Below are 370 nucleotides of genomic sequence, written 5' to 3' on the forward strand. Positions count from 1 at the left end.
TTGGTGGTTCGATCCCCGCCCCTGCAGTCATTCTCGAAGTGTCCTTGGGCAAGACACTGAACCCCGAGCAGCCCCCGGTGCTGCGCATCGGAGTGTGAATGTGTGTGAATGTTTATCTGATGAGCAGGTGGCACCTTGTACGGCAGCCCCGGCCACATTGTATGAATGTGTGTGAATGGTGAATGTTTCCTGTAGATGTGAAAGCGCTTTGAGCAGTTGTTAAGACTGGAAAAGCGCTATATAAATACAGCACATTTACATTTAACAATAGCAACACATTCCTAGAAATTACATCATTTGATGTTGTTTTATTGTTGCAGGTTTTGGGAGGGAAAGTATCGCCTCAATCCGAGATGAGGACAATGTTTTT

The sequence above is a fragment of the Etheostoma spectabile genome, chromosome 6 (genome assembly GCF_008692095.1).
Source record: "Etheostoma spectabile isolate EspeVRDwgs_2016 chromosome 6, UIUC_Espe_1.0, whole genome shotgun sequence".
NCBI classification, from domain to species: domain Eukaryota; kingdom Metazoa; phylum Chordata; class Actinopteri; order Perciformes; family Percidae; genus Etheostoma; species Etheostoma spectabile.